Source organism: Polistes fuscatus, unplaced genomic scaffold (assembly GCF_010416935.1).
Source record: "Polistes fuscatus isolate 324 unplaced genomic scaffold, CU_Pfus_HIC Scaffold33, whole genome shotgun sequence".
Classification (NCBI taxonomy): Eukaryota; Metazoa; Arthropoda; class Insecta; order Hymenoptera; family Vespidae; genus Polistes; species Polistes fuscatus.
Genome location: NW_025113111.1, coordinates 68,167 through 91,888, shown reverse-complemented (window position 1 = coordinate 91,888; position 23,722 = coordinate 68,167). Strand labels below are relative to the sequence as shown.

Genomic DNA, 23,722 nt, shown 5'->3' with positions numbered 1-23,722 from the left:
CCTTTGATCTTCCGCAACAGCGCGCCACCACACCGGAGCACCATAGAGGAGCACGGAGTGGATCACGCTGCTGTAGAGTCGTCGCTTCTTCTCCCTCGGCCCGTTGAGGTTCGGAAGTATCCTCCCAATAGACCGAAAGATCCCCTGCACTTTCGGGATTAAGGCCTCGAAGTGGGGCCTAAACGTCATGTTTGAGTCTAATACAATGCCCAGGTATTTAACACTGGGCTTCACTGCAATACAAACCCCCCTAAGTCTAATCACAGGGGGGGGGAGCAATCCTGCGTCTGCGGAAGGCAGAGGCAGGGAAGGTCATTGCCTCCGTCTTCTGCGGCGCCACTTTAAGGCCCAAACTCTCGATTTCATTCACAAGGACCTCGAGGTCCCTTTCACACGCTAACACCGCACTAGATAGGTCCCGCCCCGCTGAAAGGAGGGCCGTGTCGTCCGCGTAGCAAACCACACGAGACCCACCCCCCCGGCAGCGGGACCCGGAGGACCCGATCGTAGGCGATGTTCCAAAGTGTGGGACCCAGGACGGAGCCCTGTGGGACCCCACACGTCACTCTTATATTATAAACGTTGCCCTGCCTTCCGATGAAGGACAGGAGCCGGTCGCGAAAATAGTCTTTAACAATGTTTATCAAGTAGGTGGAGAAGCCACTTCCCTCCATTGCCTCTATCACAATCTCCCAGGGTAGCGAGTTGAACGCGTTAGCGACGTCCAAAGATACTAGGACGCCAACCCGTCCACCACTCGCGCACTACTGTATATAGTCCTTCACCTCTCCGATAGCTCCGAGGGTAGAGTAACCCACCCTGAAGCCATGTAGACGCGGAGAAAGAACACTTCTTAGTTCTAAGAACTCGCTTACCCTGGAGACAACAACTCTCACGAAGAGCTTCCCCACCTCGTCCAGCAGGCTTATTGGCCTGTACGAGCTGAGCGTGTCGTCGCAGTCATACCTTTTTTGGAGAAGTACCATCTTGGCCCTCTTCCACTCCCGTGGGAAGACTCCCCTTCTCAAAAGTATGGTGAAACACCTCGCCAGGCCTCGACCACAGTGGATGGCTGCCTTTTTGACTACCAGGCCAGGAATCCCATCAGGACCCGGTGCCCTCCCGAGACCAATCCTTAGGGCTGCCTTGCGCACTTCCTCGACTGTGACGACGATCCCGTCCGGGTCTCCCGCGTTGACATTTAAGGCAACTGGTCGCCCGCCCCCCGGAAACAACGCCGCCACAATCCTCACCAAGAGAGAAGGATCCAGTGCCTCAGCAAGTGGGGGGGGGGACACCGCGAGCTCTCAGCTTGTTCATTAGAAGCTTATAAGGTCTCTCCCAGGGATCTTCCTCGATGGTAGTGAGGAAGTCCCTCCAGGCCGAAGCCTTGGCCCTTCTGATGGCACGGACCAGACTCCTCCTCGTTTCTCTCCTGTCCTCTAAACTCGCCCTAATCCTGGCCGGATCACCACCACGCCTGGCCCTCAGGTAGCGCCTCCTTGCCGCCGTAGCCGCCCCCCGTAGGGCCGCAATTTCCCGCGACCACCACGGCACCGCACGTCTCCAGTTCACAGTAGTTCTCGCACTTGGCATGGATATGTCACACGCACTCAAGAGGGTATTATTCGTCCACTCAGCTAAATCCTCCCCACTGGCACCATTGTCCCGTGTCCAGTCCCCGGAGACGAGGGCTGCGGCGAGCCTATCCTCGTCTACAGCCCTCGTATCCCACTTAGGGAAGATTCTGTCCTTGGAGCGAAGGCTTAGGAAGCCTGTAGCCTCGTGCCTATACTTAAATATATTTTTTTTTTTTCTTTTTTTTTATTCATTACAGAACATACAATCAATTCTCGATGAGAATTATAAGTACTTTAGGCTGGCGTGATGTAATAACATGAAATGTAAATAAATAAGATATACAATGGTGAGTGTAGGTATAATACATTAGACTCAAATAATATTACGATGTGTTCGAGAAATTACTAGTTTAGAGAGAGATGCGCGAAGAGAAGTTCGGAGAGTACTAAGAAAAAGGATAAGAGACGGACGAGATAGGCAAGTGGACTGTATTATGTTAATTTCTGGTAGAGTTTGTATGTAACGAGATTTATTAAAAATTTGTGAACAAAAGAAATAGAGATAACAAAATTATAATATGATTTAATAAATAGTAATGTATAGACTAAGGTAGCGGGTAGGTACTCCTACACGATCCCGGTGGAGGATAGACCTACTTCAGGGATGCGATCCTGCCTACGCAAGCCTTGGATTATCTCCCAAGACCATACGGGGGAATCCATTGTCCCATCCAGTATCCTTGTCTAAACCTATAAATTTCCCTAACACACCATCCTTACACCATCTTCCAACACGTCTTTAGCCAGCGAGGAAGATTAAGGCTAAAAACTTCTCAATATGAGAGAGGCTTTTGTCCAGCAGTGGACAGTATAGGCTGATGATGATGATGATGATGAATGTATAGACTACGCCACGTGTACCGGATATCACGCCACGTGTGCCGGAAGTACGTAGTACGAGAAGTCGTTAGAAATGTAATAATAAATTTAATATGAGAATGGATAGAAATTAATGAAACGAGTAATACAAGAATGAGAGGTCAGAGGTTAATAGATTACCTGATATGTCGTTAATGAAAGATAGTGTAAAGAGATGATCAGTGAGAAAGACCCAACACAAGGCTGGCCTCGATGAGAAAAAAGAAAAAGAGTTAGATGAGATGGAACGATGAGAGATGGAACGGTGAGAGATGAGAAGAAAGCGAGATGTAGTCTAGGAGATGATGCACAATTCTTTTTGATTTCGAAATGTACGTCCGCACAGATTAACTTATTAAACGATTCTAACTGGACCACGCCACTTTTCGGTTCGAGTAGAGGAACAGAGCGGAAGAGAGAAAAAGACGATACACCAATTAGCGCGTTCCACGCTAGGAAGAGAACAACAAAACCAATAGGAGAATAACACGCAGAGGATGACGCCACAAGGGACCAATGATCTATTTACACGTTAAGTGGCGTGATCCCTTGATCAATAAGAACAATCGATATGTCTTCTTCTCGATGATAACAGACGGCGTCTTAATCATGCTATCCGAGAGGTGCTGTCATCTAATTTGAGAGGCGCAATTTTCGAACACGATGTTTTAAATCATTCAAATCTTGTTTTAAGGTCAGAAGGGTAGAACCTTTTTAGTCTTCGTATTAGTTCATTTGTTTCCAGTAAATTTTTTGCTAAAAGGTTGGGATGTTTGGCTAAACGGGAGTTGTAGCGTTCACTGAAGCTAACAATTTCTTCTTTTATTGTAGATATTCTTAAATCTTAATGAATTCTTTCGTTTGTAACGTACCATGGGGCATTGCAGATGTTTCGTAGAGTTTTTGATTGGAACCTCTGTAAAATCTCTATATTGGAGTTACTCGCAGTTCCCCATAGTTGGATTCCGTAAGTCCATATGGGTTTTAGAATAGCTTTATAGATAGCGAGCTTTTTTTCCAAATCTAACTTAGACGATCTACCAAACAGCCAATAAATTTTTCTTACTCGTTCTTTGAGGTGTTTTACTTTGGTTTGCATATGTTGCTTCCATGTCAGCCTTTTGTCTAGGATAATACCTAAATATTTGATCGAGTCTCTAACAGGAATATTTACCCCATTAATGACCACAGGGGGACACGTGCCTCTGCGCAATGTGAAGGTTATATGAGCTGATTTACTTTCGTTGATATTGATTCGCCATTTCTGACACCATTTTTCTAGTAAGTGCAGATGACGTTGGAGAATATCAGTCGCGTTTTGTGGATCACTCTCAGATGCTAGCAGAGCTGTATCGTCTGCAAATGCAGCAGTAGTTATCCCTTCTGAGGTAGGTAGATCTGCCGTGTAAATTGTGTACAGTATGGGCCCAAGTACGCTGCCTTGTGGAACACCGGACAAGATTGGATAAGCTGAAGTGAATTGGTTTTGATATTTAACCATGAATTTTCTATCTGTAAGGTAGGATTTAAGGATCAGGAAAAAAGGATATGGAAATATTTTCTTAAGTTTATAAAGTAGTCCGGTGTGCCAGACTTTGTCGAAAGCTTGCCTTATGTCCAGGAATACTGCGGAGCAGTATTTTTTCTTTTCAAGATCTTGCGATAGTTGACGAGTTATTCTATGGACCTGTTCAATTGTTGAATGGTATTTCCGAAACATGAACTGATGGTCAGGAAGAGTAGGGAAATCCAAGACATTTAGTAGGCGATTAGTGAACATTTTTTCAAATAGCTTAGACAAAGAGGATAAGAGACTGATTGGTATGTATGACGTAACGTCGTGAGATGGTTTACCTGGCTTGTGAATGAGTGTAATCACTGCTACTTTCCATGAAGTAGGATAGTAGCCTAGGCGTAAAATGGCGTTGAATAGTGAGGTAATATACGCTATTCCTTTTTTTGGTAATTCTTTGATCATCTTTCCGTTGATTAAGTCGAGGCCAGGTGCTTTTTTCGGATTAACGTGTGATGCAATTGTTGTTTTGACTTCCATTGAGGTAAACGGTTTTATTTATGGAGATAATTGGAAAGGTGAGTGCATAAATGTCCAGACGTCTTCATCTTCTGCAGGTACTGAAGGTGAAGATGGTTTGAATACATCTGCCAGGTAGGAGGCGAAGAGATTGGCTTTATCTATTGGTTTTCTTGCCCATTCACCCTGGGACTGACGGATAGGTGGAATGTCTTGAATTGGACGAGTAAAACGCCTTGTTGCTTTCCAGAGTGAATAGTTAGAGTCTGCAGTAGGAGTTAAGTTCTGAAGGTAACTTTGAAGACCTTCATTTTTAAAGTTCTGCAGTATTTTTTTTAACACTTTGGTAGCTTTATTAAGTTTACGTTTGTCCTCAGGAGATCTACTATTGTGCCAATTTCTACGCAACTTACGTTTTTTTACAATTTTATTTAAAATATACTTAAATATAACATACAAATGGTCCGAAAGGGACTCAGCCTCATCCACCCTCCAGTCCGATAAGCGGACACTAGCTGCCGGAGATCCCCACGTAAGGTCTACAACGCTCGACCCTTGCGGCCGAACGCACGTGGGGTGGCCAACCTGGTTACCCAGGCTTAGGTTCAACCTATTGGCCCACATACAGAGCAACTCACCCCTTGCTTCTGCCTTACAGATCCCATCTAGGGAATCAGGCATTAAAGTCCCCGGCAACCAGCGCTGGAAGAGCGGGAAATCCCCACTTAGTCCCATCCGACCATATATCCACACGTATGCAGTACCCACAATCGGACCGGGTGCCGACAAAAGTCAGCCTAAGGCCGAACCATTGGGACAACTCCCGACAACAACACTACAACCTCTGTTTAATGCATATTTACTATGCATCCGGAGCGCCTACGGAGCAGTAGGGTTTCCGTCTCGTTCGAAAGTCAACCAAGTCACTGTTACGGATTATGACCTGGGTAATAATGCGCCCAGATCGTTACTTAACATCCGCTTTCGATTTGCTACTATTCCTCACTCAATTTCTCAGCCTAAATATATCAACATTATTCTGATCCAGCATTGACGCTTTGCTCGTTCCCTCAGTCGAACACACTGAGGGAACATAACTACTTCCTCCTTAAGAGAGCCACAGTTAACCCATTAATGCGCGTCACTAATTAGATGACGAGGCATTTGGCTATTTCCTGCGCGGCTTTTAGTCCGCGGACTTTCCACTCTATAGGCCTTGTGGTTGGCCTTAACAATAGGCAGTTGGCTTTGTAGCTGTTCGGCGAGTTTACTTTGTTCGAGCGCTCCCTTTGCACAGCTGCCTCAACAATTTCAGCTTCTTTAACCTTGCTTCTTCATACTTTCTAGACTCTTGGCCGAGCTCCATCTCTTTGGAGGAAACCCGTCTGACTGACCTGCCAATGAATTATCGCGGGGGCTCAGAAAAATTAGTGTTTAACAGAGTCTTCATTTTGGAGTAACGGGATTTAGCCGGTTTATTACCGTTTCTAGGGAAACCTCGTAGAGGTACCCGCCCAGTGCTACCCACTAAGCACTGGCTCTGCCGCCGTGTCCGATTTTGCTTCCTTGTATGAGGACCTTACGACTTGCACCGAACCAGGTTGACCACATCTTATAGCTATAATAATTTAGCGAACGATCTTTTGTTCTTAGTCTTCTTTTTGAGGGAAGTCTTACTTTCGTTCTTTTTGTAAAATAAAATTTTAGCGTATGTATATATATATATGCCGTGTTGTTTGGCTGTGTTTAGTCTTGTAGTGCCAGCAGAGGATTTGCCTTTGTCCATAGTTAAAAGATCCAATTTTCGTTTAAATATATATATGCAGCTGTGTCCGTGTTTGATAAAATTTTCCTCTTCTCTCTTTGTTATTATTAAAAGTTGTATTTGCTTGTCCCATAGTTATATATATATATATATATATGTCCAATTTTTAAAATAAATAAATTAAAATAAATAAATAAATTAATAATAAGTAAATAAATATTTCCTGATTCGGGCTATTGGCCAAGAGATTTTGTCGACCAGGCTTAACTGTTCCTGGTCGAACGGGGCCCATCGTAGTCCATGAATCTGTGGTAAATTTCTATGGAACTACGTAACGCTATTAAAGATACAGTCGTAAGCGTTTTTCGATCATGGATTCCTATCTTTCTTAGATCCATGATCGTCTCCTTGGGCATGGCACCCCGTGTTCCTACCACAAGTGGTAGGACTTCTGCAGCGGTCGCTCCATATTCTCGCTGCAGGAGAGGCAACAACGGGCTATATTTTCTTAATTTATCATTTCGTCCCTGTGCAAGGTAATCGTTGTCCTCGTGGCGGACCGTTATATCGACCACGAAGACCCCTTTCTGATTTCTGAGTATCAGATCGGGTTTGAGATTCCCGCCTGAAGGAGATTGTATTGTAGCCTCCTTCGTTACTGTTGCCTCTGGGTCTCTTTTCATTGTTTCATTCATGATCAGATCTTTTATCTCGTCATGTCGACGGATACGTTCGGCTTTATTTATTAGGCATTGGCCGAGTATATGTGCCAGTGTCTCCGGCTGGCTTTTGCATTTCCTGCAAGTCGTATCCGCCGTCGCCTTCGCTCTATGTAATACTACTTTGTTTGCTGTAGTATTCGTACGCATCTTGAGGGCCGTTATGAATCTGCATGGTTTGAGGAGCGTTGGCTTAAATAACCATGCGTTGGCAATTTTGTCGTCAGAAAGAGACTTAACTGACTTGCCTTGCGTACTGAGCGAGGCTCATGACGCAAGCTCTTTTTTCTTTTCTCTCATTTTGTACTTATCAATTTCTTTCGCATCAACCACAGGCCAGTTGATGCGAACAGCCTTGGCCAGGTTCTTAAGACGGTTCACCATACCTGTACCAAGTGCTAGAGCTTGCATCACCGGGTCTGAACTGTTTATGAATTTCAGCCCGGCTTTTAAGCTAGCAGATACAACTACTATCTCTAGCTTAGGAAAACCCAGTCCCCCGTCTTTCTTGCCACTGTATATCAGTCCATTTGTTGTGCTCTGTGGCAAGTGGTAGATGTCTTTTATCACTACCCGTAGCTCCTGATCAAGTGCTCTGATCTGACTAATGTTCGGTACTGCTGTTGTAATAATCAACCCAGCATCAACCAATCAGAACTCTATTAAGAGCCGATTGGCTAATTATCGACCAATCAGCGCTCTTCTAGGCCATCTATTGAGAGCTGATTGGCTATTTATCAACCAATCAGCGCTCTCGTTTCCTACTCTCTTCGAAGAGCTCTTGTATCATCCTGTGATCCTATTACCAAAATTTCATTTTTGTGACGTCACGAGAAATTTAAAGTACCGGATTTAAAATACCGGAACATATGGATTCCTATTGGAAATCAGAAAAACGTCAAAATTTTGATTCGAGGGTGGCATTTAAATGCCTTTCACAGTATATATATAGATATATTAAATATATTGATAAATACATTCATTAATATTTTTCCAAGCTATTAAATATTATTTATAGTCTTTTATAATATTACTTCTATGAATATAGAAAAAAAGGAAGAGAATATAAATAATCATTTTTTCACAAAAAATTAGAATATTAATATTTCTCAATAGTGACCTAAATAAGATATTTTACTGTGACGAAAATTAGAATAATGTGATATCTTTTATCATTTTTTTTTTTTTAATTATCTCTTATTACATTATTCCAAGGAGTCTATAAAATTCGCCAAACATTAAAATTTTTTTTAATTCATTATTGATAGTTAAATTAATTATATTCTACTTTACGTATATGTAAATAAAATATGCTAATGCAGAAATATTTTTAGAAGATATGTATTTATAAGAAATATTAAATGTACAATCGTGGTATGACATCGTCTTAAAAATTACAATGAATTTGTTACATTATTGAGCTATTAAAACACTACTCTGCGCTTTAAATTATAGATATATGTAGTAAATAATTCATTTCGTATCTTCACTTATAAAATCACACCCGGTATCAATATATAAGCATATTATTTAAAAGAAGATTTATCTAGCAATCGTTAAACGAAACAACAAATACATTTTATATTATGTAATGCCACCACAATGGGGCATAAAAGTGTGATATGTTTCTTCATGATAATACAGTTTTCTTCTTTTCTACCCAAATTTTGTGCTACTAGAATAATCCTTTAATCTCTTTTTCATTTAAGAAATTGCACAAAAAACCCTACAAAAGAAATGAAACTATTAGTTTGTTACACTATCTCATGTAAAAATGAAAAATCTACAGTACATTCTCTGTTGTATATATTAGAAAAGATACTAGTATTATATTAGTATGTATTTAGTATTTCTTTTCTATCAACGTACCTTTAAATAATGAACGATCGTTATTGAAAATTATATAGCAAAAGTACAGTTAGATCTTAAAAAGCATGTAAAAGACTTTGATGACCAGTAGAATTTAATTTTCTGACAGCATTATTTTCTTCTCCTTTAGCTTTGTGAAATTAAGACAATTTTTAAATATTTCTTATTTATGGGCTTTCTGCTTTAACAATCTATTATTTAAAAAGAATAGTTTCCTTTAAATAATTTATTGCCAGTCGATGTATAATAGTGTTTTCAATTAACCGGTACAATGCTAAGTAATATACTTTATATATGTTAGGAATATCCCAATGTAATGTATTTCCTATTTGTCTTTTAAATTTATAATAACCAAGATGCATTCCTTCTTCAATTCTTTTGATAGAATATTATAATAAATGGTTTCCTTCCAGGGTGATAACAGAACCCTTTCACCACTGTCTTCCTAAATCTTTCATGATTACAGTGTTATTGGATTCTTCTTATCGTAGTGAAAAATCATACGCTTTCTTTTAAAGTACATTGATTGAACACCTATGCAAAAAGAATAAGATCTTTAATACTTTGAGTAAATATATTTTAACAAATTATTATAATATTGGTTTAATCCCAATACAAGATAATTACGTTTGCCTTTTACAAGATCCTTTACACTGCTGCTGTATTATATTTTCAAATTGATTCACATAGCGTCTCTACGAAAAAGAAATTCGATGATACAAGTCTTTAATATTTTCCAGCAAGTCGATTAACAATAATATCTTTCCTTAGTTGGTATGAGGCTTTGCAATACAATTTGTGCAAGAAAAGAATTCTTAATATAATATGATTCCTATTTGTCTTTTTAATTTATAATAATAACAATGCATTCCTTCTTCAATCCTTTTGATAGAATATTATAATACATGGTTTCCTTCCAGGGTGAGAACAGAACCCTTTCACTACTGTCTCTCTAAATCTTTCATGATTAAGTGTTGTTGGATTCTTCCTATCGTACTGATAAATCATACGCTCTCTTTTCCAGTACATATATTGCACACCTATGCAGAAAGAATAAGATCTTTAATACTTTGAATAAGTAATAATTAAGAAATTATTATAATATTAATTTATTTCCAATACAGGATAATTATGTTTGCCTTTTAAAAGATCCTTTACACAGCTGCTGCATTCTATTTGCAAAATGATTCCCATGATATTTCTACGAAAAAGAAATTCGTTGATACAAGTGTCCAATATTTTCTAGTATTTCGATTAACAATAATATCTTTCCTTAGTTGGTATGAGGCTTTGCAATACAATTTGTGCAAGAAGAGAATTCCTAATATAACTTGATTCTTATTTGTCTTTATATTTGTAATAATCAGGATGCATTTCTTCTTCAATTCTTTCGATAGAATTTTATTGTACATGGTTTCCTTCCAGTGTGAGAACGGAACAATTTCACCGGTGTCTTCCTAAATCTTTCATGATTACAGTGTTATTGGATTCTTCTTATCGTAGTGAAAAATCATACGCTTTCTTTTAAAGTACATTGATTGAACACCTATGCAAAAAGAATAAGATCTTTAATACTTTGAGTAAATATATTTTAACAAATTATTATAATATTGGTTTAATCCCAATACAAGATAATTACGTTTGCCTTTTAAAAGATCCTTTACACTGCTGCTGTATTATATTTTCAAATTGATTCACATAGCGTCTCTACGAAAAAGAAATTCGATGATACAAGTCTTTAATATTTTCTAGCAAGTCGATTAACAATAATATCTTTCCTTAGTTGGTATGAGGCTTTGCAATACAATTTGTGCAAGAAAAGAATTCTTAATATAATATGATTCCTATTTGTCTTTTTAATTTATAATAATAACAATGCATTCCTTCTTCAATCCTTTTGATAGAATATTATAATACATGGTTTCCTTCCAGGGTGAGAACAGAACCCTTTCACTACTGTCTCTCTAAATCTTTCATGATTAAGTGTTGTTGGATTCTTCCTATCGTACTGAAAAATCATACGCTCTCTTTTCCAGTACATTTATTGCACACCTATGCAGAAAGAATAAGATCTTTAATACTTTGAAAAAGTATTAATTAGGAAATTATTATAATATTAATTTATTTCCAATACAGGATAATTATGTTTGCCTTTTAAAAGATCCTTTACACAGCTACTGCATTCTATTTGCAAAATGATTCCCATGATATTTCTACGAAAAAGAAATTCGTTGATACAAGTGTCCAATATTTTCTAGTATTTCGATTAACAATAATATCTTTCCTTAGTTGGTATGATGCTTTGCAATACAATTTGTGCAAGAAGAGAATTCTTAATATAACTTGATTCTTATTTGTCTTTATATTTGTAATAATCAGGATGCATTTCTTCTTCAATTCTTTCGATAGAATTTTATTGTACATGGTTTCCTTCCAGTGTGAGAACGGAACAATTTCACCGGTGTCTTCCTAAATCTTTCATGATTACAGTGTTATTGGATTCTTCTTATCGTAGTGAAAAATCATACGCTTTCTTTTAAAGTACATTGATTGAACACCTATGCAAAAAGAATAAGATCTTTAATACTTTGAGTAATATATTTTAACAAATTATTATAATATTGGTTTAATCCCAATACAAGATAATTACGTTTGCCTTTTAAAAGATCCTTTACACTGCTGCTGTATTATATTTTCAAATTGATTCACATAGCGTCTCTACGAAAAAGAAATTCGATGATACAAGTCTTTAATATTTTCTAGCAAGTCGATTAACAATAATATCTTTCCTTAGTTGGTATGAGGCTTTGCAATACAATTTGTGCAAGAAAAGAATTCCTAATATAATATGATTCCTATTTGTCTTTTTAATTTATAATAATAACAATCATTCCTTCTTCAATCCTTTTGATAGAATATTATAATACATGGTTTCCTTCCAGGGTGAGAACAGAACCCTTTCACTACTGTCTCTCTAAATCTTTCATGATTAAGTGTTGTTGGATTCTTCCTATCGTACTGATAAATCATACGCTCTCTTTTCCAGTACATTTATTGCACACCTATGCAGAAAGAATAAGATCTTTAATACTTTGAATAAGTAATAATTAAGAAATTATTATAATATTAATTTATTTCCAATACAGGATAATTATGTTTGCCTTTTAAAAGATCCTTTACACAGCTGCTGCATTCTATTTGCAAAATGATTCTCATGATATTTCTACGAAAAAGAAATTCGTTGATACAAGTGTCCAATATTTTCTAGTATTTCGATTAACAATAATATCTTTCCTTAGTTGGTATGAGGCTTTGCAATACAATTTGTGCAAGAAGAGAATTCCTAATATAACTTGATTCTTATTTGTCTTTATATTTGTAATAATCAGGATGCATTTCTTCTTCAATTCTTTCGATAGAATTTTATTGTACATGGTTTCCTTCCAGTGTGAGAACGGAACAATTTCACCGGTGTCTTCCTAAATCTTTCATGATTACAGTGTTATTGGATTCTTCTTATCGTAGTGAAAAATCATACGCTTTCTTTTAAAGTACATTGATTGAACACCTATGCAAAAAGAATAAGATCTTTAATACTTTGAGTAAATATATTTTAACAAATTATTATAATATTGGTTTAATCCCAATACAAGATAATTACGTTTGCCTTTTAAAAGATCCTTTACACTGCTGCTGTATTATATTTTCAAATTGATTCACATAGCGTCTCTACGAAAAAGAAATTCGATGATACAAGTCTTTAATATTTTCTAGCAAGTCGATTAACAATAATATCTTTCCTTAGTTGGTATGAGGCTTTGCAATACAATTTGTGCAAGAAAAGAATTCTTAATATAATATGATTCCTATTTGTCTTTTAATTTATAATAATAACAATGCATTCCTTCTTCAATCCTTTTGATAGAATATTATAATACATGGTTTCCTTCCAGGGTGAGAACAGAACCCTTTCACTACTGTCTCTCTAAATCTTTCATGATTAAGTGTTGTTGGATTCTTCCTATCGTACTGAAAATCATACGCTCTCTTTTCCAGTACATTTATTGCACACCTATGCAGAAAGAATAAGATCTTTAATACTTTGAAAAAGTATTAATTAGGAAATTATTATAATATTAATTTATTTCCAATACAGGATAATTATGTTTGCCTTTTAAAAGATCCTTTACACAGCTACTGCATTCTATTTGCAAAATGATTCCCATGATATTTTACGAAAAGAAATTCGTTGATACAAGTGTCCAATATTTTCTAGTATTTCGATTAACAATAATATCTTTCCTTAGTTGGTATGATGCTTTGCAATACAATTTGTGCAAGAAGAGAATTCTTAATATAACTTGATTCTTATTTGTCTTTATATTTGTAATAATCAGGATGCATTTCTTCTTCAATTCTTTCGATAGAATTTTATTGTACATGGTTTCCTTCCAGTGTGAGAACGGAACAATTTCACCGGTGTCTTCCTAAATCTTTCATGATTACAGTGTTATTGGATTCTTCTTATCGTAGTGAAAAATCATACGCTTTCTTTTAAAGTACATTGATTGAACACCTATGCAAAAAGAATAAGATCTTTAATACTTTGAGTAAATATATTTTAACAAATTATTATAATATTGGTTTAATCCCAATACAAGATAATTACGTTTGCCTTTTAAAAGATCCTTTACACTGCTGCTGTATTATATTTTCAAATTGATTCACATAGCGTCTCTACGAAAAAGAAATTCGATGATACAAGTCTTTAATTTTTCTAGCAAGTCGATTAACAATAATATCTTTCCTTAGTTGGTATGAGGCTTTGCAATACAATTTGTGCAAGAAAAGAATTCTAATATAATATGATTCCTATTTGTCTTTTTAATTTATAATAATAACAATGCATTCCTTCTTCAATCCTTTTGATAGAATATTATAATACATGGTTTCCTTCCAGGGTGAGAACAGAACCCTTTCACTACTGTCTCTCTAAATCTTTCATGATTAAGTGTTGTTGGATTCTTCCTATCGTACTGAAAAATCATACGCTCTCTTTTCCAGTACATTTATTGCACACCTATGCAGAAAGAATAAGATCTTTAATACTTTGAATAAGTATTAATTAAGAAATTATTATAATATTAATTTATTTCCAATACAGGATAATTATGTTTGCCTTTTAAAAGATCCTTTACACAGCTGCTGCATTCTATTTGCAAAATGATTCCCATGATATTTCTACGAAAAGAATTCGTTGATACAAGTGTCCAATATTTTCTAGTATTTCGATTAACATAATATCTTTCCTTAGTTGGTATGATGCTTTGCAATACAATTTGTGCAAGAAGAGAATTCTTAATATAACTTGATTCTTATTTGTCTTTATATTGTAATAATCAGGATGCATTTCTTCTTCAATTCTTTCGATAGAATTTATTGTACATGGTTTCCTTCCAGTGTGAGAACGGAACAATTTCACCGGTGTCTTCCTAAATCTTTCATGATTACAGTGTTATTGGATTCTTCTTATCGTAGTGAAAAATCATACGCTTTCTTTTAAAGTACATTGATTGAACACCTATGCAAAAGAATAAGATCTTTAATACTTTGAGTAAATATATTTTAACAAATTATTATATTGGTTTAATCCCATACAAGATAATTACGTTTGCCTTTTAAAAGATCCTTTACACTGCTGCTGTATTATATTTTCAAATTGATTCACTAGCGTCTCTACGAAAAGAAATTCGATGATACAAGTCTTTAATATTTTCTAGCAAGTCGATTAACTAATATCTTTCCTTAGTTGGTATGAGGCTTTGCAATACAATTTGTGCAGAAAAGAATTCTTAATATATATGATTCCTATTTGTCTTTTAATTTATAATAATAACAATGATTCCTTCTTCAATCTTTTGATAGAATTTATAATACATGGTTTCCTTCCAGGGTGAGAACAGAACCCTTTCACTACTGTCTCTCTAAATCTTTCATGATTAAGTTGTTGGATTCTTCCTATCGTACTGAAATCATACGCTCTCTTTTCCAGTAATTTATTGCACACCTATGCAGAAAGAATAAGCTCTTTAATACTTTGAAAAGTAATATTACGAAATTATTATATAATTTTTTTCCAATACAGGATAATTATGTTTGCCTTTTAAAAGATCCTTTACACAGCTGCTGCATTCTATTTGCAAAATGATTCCCATGATATTTCTACGAAAAAGAAATTCGTTGCTACAAGTGTCCAATATTTTCTAGTATTTCGATTAACATTATCTTTCCTTAGTTGGATGCTGCTTGCAATACAATTGTTGCAAGAAGAGAATTCTTAATATAACTTGATTCTTATTGTCTTTATATTTGTAATCAGGATGCATTTCTTCTTCAATTCTTCGATAGAATTTTATTGTACATGGTTTCCTTCCAGTGTGAGAACGGAACAATTTCACCGGTGTCTTCCTAAATCTTTCATGATTACAGTGTTATTGGATTCTTCTTATCGTAGTGAAAAATCATACGCTTTCTTTTAAAGTACATTGATTGAACACCTATGCCAAAAAGAATCTAAGATCTTTAATACTTTGAGTAAATATATTTTAACAAATTATTTAATATTGGTTTAATCCCAATACAAGATAATTACGTTGCCTTTTAAAGATCTTTACATGCTGCTGTATTATATTTTCAAATTGATTCACATGCGTCTCTACGAAAAGAAATTCGATGATACAAGTCTTTAATATTTCTAGCAAGTCGATTAACAATATCTTTCCTTAGTTGGTATGAGGCTTTGCAATACAATTGTTTGCAAGAAAGAATTCCTAATATCTATGATTCCTATTTGTCTTTTTAATTTATAATAATAACAATGCATTCCTTCTTCAATCCTTTTGATAGAATATTATAATACATGGTTTCCTTCCAGGGTGAGAACAGAACCCTTTCACTACTGTCTCTCAATCTTTCATGATTAAGTGTGTTGGATTCTTCCTATCGTACTGAAAAATCATACGCTCTCTTTTCCAGTACATTATTGCACACCTATGCAGAAAGAATAAGATCTTTATACTTTGAAAGTATAATTAAGAAATTATTATAATATTAATTTATTTCCAATACAGGATTATGTTTGCCTTTTAAAAGATCCTTTACACAGCTGCTGCATTCTATTTGCAAAATGATTCCCATGATATTTCTACGAAAAGAATTCGTTGTACAAGTGTCCAATATTTTCTAGTATTTCGATTAACAATAATATCTTTCCTTAGTTGGTATGATGCTTTGCACAATACAATTTGTGCAAGAAGAGAATTCTAATATAACTTGATTCTTATTTGTCTTTATATTTGTAATAATCAGGATGCATTTTCTTCAATTCTTTCGATAGAATTTTTGTACATGGTTTCCTTCCAGTGTGAGAACGGAACAATTTCACCGGTGTCTTCCTAAATCTTTCATGATTACAGTGTTATGGATTCTTCTTATCGTAGTGAAAAATCATACGCTTTCTTTTAAAGTACATTGATTGAACACCTATGCAAAAAGAATAAGATTTTAATACTTTGAGTAAATATATTTTAACAAATTTTATAATATTGGTTTAATCCCAATACAAGATAATTACGTTGCCTTTTAAAAGATCCTTTACATGCTGCTGTTATATTTTCAAATGATTCACATAGCGTCTCTACGAAAAGAAATTCGATGATACAAGTCTTTAATATTTTCTAGCAAGTCGATTAACATAATATCTTCCTTAGTTGGTATGAGGCTTTGCAATACAATTTGTGCAAGAAAAGAATTCCTAATTAATATGATTCCTATTTGTCTTTTTAATTTATAATTAACAATGCATTCCTTCTTCAATCCTTTTGATAGAATATATTAAATACATGGTTTCCTTCCAGGGTGAAACAGAACCCTTTCACTACTGTCTCTCTAAATCTTTCATGATTAAGTGTTGTTGGATTCTTCCTATCGTACTGAAAATCATACGCTCTCTTTTCCAGTACATTTATTGCACACCTATGCAGAAAGAATAAGATCTTTAATACTTTGAAAAGTATAATTAAGAAATTATTATAATATTAATTTATTTCCAATACAGGATAATTATGTTTGCCTTTTAAAAGATCCTTTACACAGCTGCTGCATTCTATTTGAAAAATGATTCCCATGATATTTCTACGAAAAAGAAATTCGTTGATACAAGTGTCCAATATTTTCTAGTATTTCGATTAACAATAATATCTTTCCTTAGTTGGTATGAGGCTTTGCAATACAATTTGTGCAAGAAAAGAATTCTTAATATAATATGATTCCTATTTGTCTTTTTAATTTATAATAATAACAATGCATTCCTTCTTCAATCCTTTTGATAGAATATTATAATACATGGTTTCCTTCCAGGGTGAGAACAGAACCCTTTCACTACTGTCTCCCTAAATCTTTCATGATTAAGTGTTGTTGGATTCTTCCTATCGTACTGAAAAATCATATGCTCTCTTTTCCAGTACATTTATTGCACACCTATGCAGAAAGAATAAAATCTTTAATACTTTGAAAAGTATTATTTAAGAAATTATTATAATATTAATTTATTTCCAATACAGGATAATTATGTTTGCCTTTTAAAAGATCCTTTACACAGCTGCTGCATTCTATTTGCAAAATGATTCCCATGATTTCTACGAAAAAGAAATTCGTTGATACAAGTGTCCAATATTTTCTAGTTTCGATTAACAATAATATCTTTCCTTAGTTGGTATGATGCTTTGCAATACAATTTGTGCAAGAAGAGAATTCTTAACTTGATTCTTATTTGTCTTTATATTTGTAATAATCAGGATGCATTTCTTCTTCAATTCTTTCGATAGAATTTTATTGTACATGGTTTCCTTCCAGTGTGAGAACGGAACAATTTCACCGGTGTCTTCCTAAATCTTTCATGATTACAGTGTTATTGGATTCTTCTTATCGTAGTGAAAATCATACGCTTTCTTTTAAAGTACATTGATTGAACACCTATGCAAAAAGAATAAGATCTTTAATACTTTGAGTAAATATTTTAACAAATTTTATAATATTGGTTTAATCCCAATACAAGATAATTACGTTTGCCTTTTAAAAGATCCTTTACACTGCTGCTGTATTATATTTTCAAATTGATTCACATAGCGTCTCTACGAAAAAGAAATTCGATGATACAAGTCTTTAATATTTTCTAGCAAGTCGATTAACAATAATATCTTTCCTTAGTTGGTATGAGGCTTTGCAATACAATTTGTGCAAGAAAAGAATTCCTAATATAATATGATTCCTATTTGTCTTTTTAATTTATAATAATAACAATGCATTCCTTCTTCAATCCTTTTGATAGAAATTATATACATGGTTTCCTTCCAGGGTGAGAACAGAACCCTTTCACTACTGTCTCTCTAAATCTTTCATGATTAAGTGTTGTTGGATTCTTCCTATCGTACTGAAAAAATTACGCTCTCTTTTCCAGTACATTTATTGCACACCTATGCAGAAAGAATAAGATCTTTAATACTTTGAAAAGTATTAATTAAGAAATTATTATAATATTAATTTATTTCCAATACAGGATAATTATGTTTGCCTTTTAAAAGATCCTTTACACAGCTGCTGCATTCTATTGCAAAATGATTCCCATGATATTTCTACGAAAAAGAAATTCGTTGATACAAGTGTCCAATATTTTCTAGTTTCGATTAACAATAATATTTCCTTAGTTGGTATGATGCTTTGCAATACAATTTGTGCAAGAAGAGAATTCTTAATATAACTTGATTCTTATTTGTCTTTATATTGTAATAATCAGGATGCATTTCTTCTTCAATTCTTTCGATAGAATTTTATTGTACATGGTTTCCTTCCAGTGTGAGAACGGAACAATTTCACCGGTGTCTTCCTAAATCTTTCATGATTACAGTGTTATTGGATTCTTCTTATCGTAGTGAAAAATCATACGCTTTCTTTTAAAGTACATTGATTGAACACCTATGCAAAAAGAATAAGATCTTTAATACTTTGAGTTAAATATTTTAACAAATTATAATATTGGTTTAATCCCAATACAAGATAATTACGTTTGCCTTTTAAAAGATCCTTTACACTGCTGCTGTATTATATTTTCAAATTGATTCACATAGCGTCTCTACGAAAAAGAAATTCGATGATACAAGTCTTTAATATTTTCTAGCAAGTCGATTAACAATATATCTTTCCTTAGTTGGTATGAGGCTTTGCAATACAATTTGTGCAAGAAAAGAATTCCTAATATAATATGATTCCTATTTGTCTTTTTTTTAATTATAATAAACATTCCTTCTTCAATCCTTTTGATAGAATATTATAATACATGGTTTCCTTCCAGGGTGAGAACAGAACCCTTTCACTACTGTCTCTCTAAATCTTTCATGATTAAGTGTTGTTGGATTCTTCCTATCGTACTGAAAATCATACGCTCTCTTTTCCAGTACATTTATTGCACACCTATGCAGAAAGAATAAGATCTTTAATACTTTGAAAAGTATAATTAAGAAATATTATAATATTAATTTATTTCCAATACAGGATAATATGTTTGCCTTTTAAAAGATCCTTTACACAGCTGCTGCATTCTATTTGCAAAATGATTCTCATGATATTTCTACGAAAAGAAATTCGTTGATACAAGTGTCCAATATTTTCTAGTATTTCGATTAACAATAATATCTTTCCTTAGTTGGTATGATGCTTTGCAATACAATTTGTGCAAGAAGAGAATTCCTAATATAACTTGATTCTTATTTGTCTTTATATTTGTAATAATCAGGATGCATTTCTTCTTCAATTCTTTCGATAGAATTTTATTGTACATGGTTTCCTTCCAGTGTGAGAACGGAACAATTTCACCGGTGTCTTCCTAAATCTTTCATGATTACAGTGTTATTGGATTCTTCTTATCGTAGTGAAAAATCATACGCTTTCTTTTAAAGTACATTGATTGAACACCTATGCAAAAAGAATAAGATCTTTAATACTTTGAGTAAAATATTTTAACAATTATTATAATATTGGTTTAATCCCAATACAAGATAATTACGTTTGCCTTTTAAAAGATCCTTTACACTGCTGCTGTATTATTTTCAAATTGATTCACATAGCGTCTCTACGAAAAAGAAATTCGATGATACAAGTCTTTAATATTTTCTAGCAAGTCGATTAACAATAATATCTTTCCTTAGTTGGTATGAGGCTTTGCAATACAATTTGTGCAAGAAAAGAATTCTTATATAATATGATTCCTATTTGTCTTTTTAATTTATAATAATAACAATGCATTCCTTCTTCAATCCTTTTGATAGAATATTATAATACATGGTTTCCTTCCAGGGTGAGAACAGAACCCTTTCACTACTGTCTCTCTAAATCTTTCATGATAAGTGTTGTTGGATTCTTCCTATCGTACTGAAAAATCATACGCTCTCTTTTCCAGTACATTATTGCACACCTATGCAGAAAGAATAAGATCTTTAATACTTTGAAAAAGTATTAATTAAGAAATTATTATATATTAATTTATTTCCAATACAGGATAATTATGTTTGCCTTTTAAAAGATCCTTTACACAGCTGCTGCATTCTATTTGCAAAATGATTCCCATGATATTTCTACGAAAAAGAAATTCGTTGATACAAGTGTCCAATATTTTCTAGTATTTCGATTAACAATAATATCTTTCCTTAGTTGGTATGATGCTTTGCAATACAATTTGTGCAAGAAGAGAATTCTTAATATAACTTGATTCTTATTTGTCTTTATATTTGTAATAATCAGGATGCATTTCTTCTTCAATTCTTTCGATAGAATTTTATTGTACATGGTTTCCTTCCAGTGTGAGAACGGAACAATTTCACCGGTGTCTTCCTAAATCTTTCATGATTACAGTGTTATTGGATTCTTCTTATCGTAGTGAAAAATCATACGCTTTCTTTTAAAGTACATTGATTGAACACCTATGCAAAAAGAATAAGATCTTTAATACTTTGAGTAAATATATTTTAACAAATTATTATAATATTGGTTTAATCCCAATACAAGATAATTACGTTTGCCTTTTAAAAGATCCTTTACACTGCTGCTGTATTATATTTTCAAATTGATTCACCATAGCGTCTCTACGAAAAAGAAATTCGATGATACAAGTCTTTAATATTTTCTAGCAAGTCGATTAACAATTATCTTTCCTTTTTGGTATGAGCTTTGCAATACAATTTGTGCAAAAAAGAATTCTTAATCTAATATGATTCCTATTGTCTTTTTAATTTATAATAATAACAATGCATTCCTTCTCAATCCTTTTGATATATTATAATACATGGTTTCCTCCAGGTGAGAACAGAACCCTTCACTACTGTCTCTCTAATCTTTCATGATTAATGTTTTTCTTCCTATCTCGACTGAAAATCATACGCTCTCTTTTCCAGTACATTTATTGCACACCTATGCAGAAAGAATAAGATCTTTAATACTTTGAAAAGTATAATTAAGAAATTATTATAATATTAATTTATTTCCAATACAGGATAATTATGTTTGCCTTTTAAAAGATCCTTTACACAGCTGCTGCATTCTATTTGCAAAATGATTCCTCATGATATTTCTACGAAAAAGAAATCTTTTGATACAAGTGTCCAATATTTTCTAGTATTCGATTAACAATAATATCTTTCCTTAGTTGGTATGATGCTTTGCAATACATTTGTGCAAGAAGAGAATTCCTTAATATAACTTGATTCTTATTTGTCTTTATATTTGTAATAATCAGGATGCATTTCTTCTTCTCTTTCGATAGAATTTTATTGTACATGGTTTCCTTCCAGTGTGAGACGGAACAATTTCACCGGTGTCTTCCTAAATCTTTCATGATTACAGTGTTATTGGATTCTTCTTATCGTAGTGAAAAATCATACGCTTTCTTTTAAAGTACATTGATTGAACACCTATGCAAAAGAATAAGATCTTTAATCTTTGAGTAAATATATTTTAACAAATTATTATAATATTGGTTTAATCCCAATACAAGATAATTACGTTTGCCTTTTTAAAAGATCCTCTTTCACTGCTGCTGTATTATATTTTCAAATTGATTCACATAGCGTCTCTACGAAAAAGAAATTCGATGATACAGTCTTTAATTTTTCTAGCAAGTCGATTAACAATCATATCTTTCCTTAGTTGGTATGAGGCTTTGCAATACAATTTGTGCAAGAAAAGAATTCCTAATATAATTGATTCCTATTTGTCTTTTAATTTATAATAACACATGCATTCCTTCTTCAATCCTTTTGATAGAATATTATAATACATGGTTTCCTTCCCGGGTGAGAACAGAACCCTTTCACTACTGTCTCTCTAAATCTTTCATGATGTGTTGTTGGATTCTTCCTTCGTACTGAAAACATAGCTCCTTTTTTTCCAGTACATTTATTGCACACCTATGCAGAAAGAATAAGATCTTTAATACTTTGAAAAAGTTAATTAAGAAATTATTATAATATTAATTATTTCCAATACAGGATAATTATGTTTGCCTTTTAAAAGATCCTTTACACAGCTGCTGCATTCTATTTGCAAAATGATTCCTCATGATATTTCTACGAAAAAGAAATTCGTTGATACAAGTGTCCAATATTTTCTAGTATTTCGATTAACAATAATATCTTTCCTTAGTTGGTATGATGCTTTGCAATACAATTTGTGCAAGAAGAGAATTCTTAATATAACTTGATTCTTATTTGTCTTTATATTGTAATAATCAGGATGCATTTCTTCTTCAATTCTTTCGATAGAATTTTATTGTACATGGTTTCCTTCCAGTGTGAGAACGGAACAATTTCACCGGTGTCTTCCCTAAATCTTTCATGATTACAGTGTTATGGATTCTTCTTATCGTAGTGAAAAATCATACGCTTTCTTTTAAAGTAATTGATGAACACCTATGCAAAAAGAATAAGATCTTTAATACTTTGAGTAAATATATTTTAACAAATTATTATAATATTGGTTTAATCCCAATACAAGATAATTACGTTTGCCTTTTAAAAGATCCTTTACACTGCTGCTGTATTATATTTTCAAATTGATTCACATAGCGTCTCTACGAAAAGAAAATTCGATGATACAAGTCTTTATTTTCTAGCAAGTCGATTAACAAAATCTTTCCTTAGTTGGTATGGCTTTGCACTACAATTTGTGCAAGAAAGAATTCTAATATATATTCCTATTGTCTTTTTAATTTATAATAATAACAATGCATTCCTTCTTCAATCCTTTTGATAGAATATTATAATACATGGTTTTCTTCCAGGGTGAGAACAGAACCCTTTCACTACTGTCTCTCTAAATCTTTCATGATTAAGTGTTGTTGGATTCTTCCTATCGTACTGATAAATCATACGCTCTCTTTTCCAGTACATTTATTGCACACCTATGCAGAAAGAATAAGATCTTTAATACTTTGAATAAGTAATATTAAGAAATTATTATAATATTAATTTATTTCCAATACAGGATAATTATGTTTGCCTTTTAAAAGATCCTTTACACAGCTGCTGCATTCTATTTGCAAAATGATTCCCATGATATTTCTACGAAAAAGAAATTCGTTGATACAAGTGTCCAATATTTCTAGTATTTCGATTAACAATAATATCTTTCCTTAGTTGGTATGATGCTTTGCAATACAATTTGTGCAAGAAGAGAATTCTTAAATAACTTGATTCTTATTTGTCTTTATATTTGTAATAATCAGGATGCATTT

At 33.8% G+C, this 23,722-nt stretch overlaps 1 long non-coding RNA gene across 1 annotated transcript; it reads right to left on the bottom strand.

The window, feature by feature from the left end:
* Positions 1-8,452: 8,452 nt before the first annotated feature.
* On the bottom strand, positions 8,453-8,917 carry LOC122520407. The gene is made up of 2 exons (XR_006304524.1): positions 8,884-8,917; positions 8,453-8,740 (listed from the first exon to the last, which is right to left on the bottom strand). It is a non-coding gene; the product is annotated as an uncharacterized LOC122520407 (long non-coding RNA).
* Between the last annotated feature and the right edge of the window lie 14,805 nt (positions 8,918-23,722).